The sequence below is a fragment of the Metopolophium dirhodum genome, chromosome 1 (assembly GCF_019925205.1).
Source record: "Metopolophium dirhodum isolate CAU chromosome 1, ASM1992520v1, whole genome shotgun sequence".
NCBI lineage: Eukaryota > Metazoa > Arthropoda > Insecta > Hemiptera > Aphididae > Metopolophium > Metopolophium dirhodum.
This window is the reverse complement of record NC_083560.1, coordinates 159630719-159633218: the sequence shown is the minus strand read 5'-3', so window position 1 is coordinate 159633218 and position 2500 is coordinate 159630719.

Below are 2500 nucleotides of genomic sequence, written 5' to 3'. Positions count from 1 at the left end.
CGCGAACACGGACGGCCGAAACCGCCCGCGCCGCGCACACGCCGACCCGGGGTTACCCGCCTAGTTAGCAGGACAGAGTCTCGTTCGTTATCGGAATTAACCAGACAGATCGCTCCACCAACTAAGAACGGCCATGCACCACCACCCACCGAATCAAGAAAGAGCTCTCAATCTGTCAATCTTTCCGGTGTCCGGGCCTGGTGAGGTTTCCCGTGTTGAGTCAAATTAAGCCGCAGGCTCCACTCCTGGTGGTGCCCTTCCGTCAATTCCTTTAAGTTTCAACTTTGCAATCATACTTCCCCCGGAACCGAAAAGCTTCGGTTTCCCGGAAGCTGCCCGCCGGGTCGTTAATGAAACGCCGGCGGATCGCTAGCTGGCATCGTTTACAGTTAGAACTAGGGCGGTATCTGATCGCCTTCGAACCTCTAACTTTCGTTCTTGATCATACGAGAACGTACTTGGCAAATGCTTTCGCGTCAGTTCGTCTCGAGACGATCCAAGAATTTCACCTCTAACGTCTCGGTACGAATGCCCCCGCCCGTCTCTGTTGATCATTACCTCCGGTCCCGAAAACCGGCCCGGCGGGACGCGCGGGCGACTGGCGCCCGCGGCCCGGCGGCCCGCGCACGGAAACGCCCCGGAGGGCGATTTCGCGCGCCCGCGAAGGGCGGAGATGCGCGGGACCGAGGTCTTGTTCCATTATTCCATGCGACCAGTATTCAGGGCCTTTTGACGAGACGGCCGTGAAGCCGCCCCGCCAGATTTGAGCCTGCTTTGAGCACTCTAATTTGTTCAAAGTAAACGTGTCGGCCCGCCGACGGCAATCGGTGAAGATCACCGCGCAGCAAGATTGGAGTAGGCGGCCGCCGTCGTCGAACCCCGACGGCCGCGCGACGCGTGGCCGCGCGGCGCGCCGGAAGCCCGAGACACGTGTCCGCCTGCCGACAATACGTCCGGCCGACGTGCCGGTAACTAACACCCCGAGACGGCTGACGAGCGCGACGACGACCGCGCCGACGGGACACGTGGTCCCGCGACACGGCCGGCCGCGACACGACGGACCGCCAGGGTGGTCCGGCACCGCCCAGACACAGATCCGACTACGAGCTTTTTAACCGCAACAACTTTAATATACGCTATTGGAGCTGGAATTACCGCGGCTGCTGGCACCAGACTTGCCCTCCAATTGATCCTCGTTTAAAGGTTTTAAAGTGTTCTCATTCCGATTACGGGGCCTCGGATGAGTCCCGTATCGTTATTTTTCGTCACTACCTCCCCGTTCCGGGAGTGGGTAATTTGCGCGCCTGCTGCCTTCCTTGGATGTGGTAGCCGTTTCTCAGGCTCCCTCTCCGGAATCGAACCCTGATTCCCCGTTACCCGTTACCACCACGGTAGGCATGGAACCTACCGTCGACAGTTGATAAGGCAGACATTTGAAAGATGCGTCGCCGGTACGGAGACCGTGCGATCAGCTCGAAGTTATTCAGAGTCACCAGGTCTTTGCGCGGGCCGCGATCGGGACGCGCACGAAGCGCGCCGCGACGGGCCGGTTTTGATCTAATAAAAGCGTTCCTCCCGCGAGCGACGCCCGAGGGCGCCGCGACGGTCGGAACTCTGTCGGCATGTATTAGCTCTAGAATTACCACAGTTATCCAAGTAACTTGGGTACGATCTAAGGAACCACAACTGATTTAATGAGCCTTTCGCGGTTTCACCTTAATGCGGCTTGCACTGAGACATGCATGGCTTAATCTTTGAGACAAGCATATGACTACTGGCAGGATCAACCAGGGATCTCGGTTTTACAACAACTGCGTCCCGTGACGGATCCCCGCGGCGACGCCGACCAAGGGGCGACGACGACGCGGACACTCGTCTCGGGACGCGTGCGTCCGAGCGCCGGTCCGCCCGTGGGCAAGCCGACGCCGAGGAAGGTCGAAACGACCGTGACCGGTATACGGTCACGGCGCACGACCGACCGCGGTTCGAGTGGGATACGTGCGCGGACGGGCGCCCGTAAACCGCGCGCTTCGGTCGACGCGAGCGCCGCACTGAGCACCCGCAGAACGCGGGGCGACTGCGGCGGCGGTCGCGTGCGGAAGACCGAACACACGCGGAGAGCGAGCGCTCGCCCGACGCGACGTGACCCGTGCGTTGACGAGAGTCGGGGTTAGCGCGTACGCCGTCCGTTTTCAGCGGACGGAGAATTACCGCGCTAGCGCCTCTCGCCAGGTTTATAACGGCCCCCAGCCGAGATCGTGGGGGAAGCCGGGACGCGACGCGAAGTCCGTCGTCCCGGGGCTTCGCCCCGGCGACCGCCGGGCACGGCGACGATGGCCGGCCGCGGCGGGAATGTTTTGGCGTCGAGAGCTCGTAACTTGCGGAACGGTAACGGGAGTCGTCATCGATTTTTGAAAAAAACGATTTGCGCGTCGGAGGCCCACCGGAAGGCGGGCCTGCGACGCCGGTTGAGTTTTGCCACTCGGCGTGCGAGATGGGT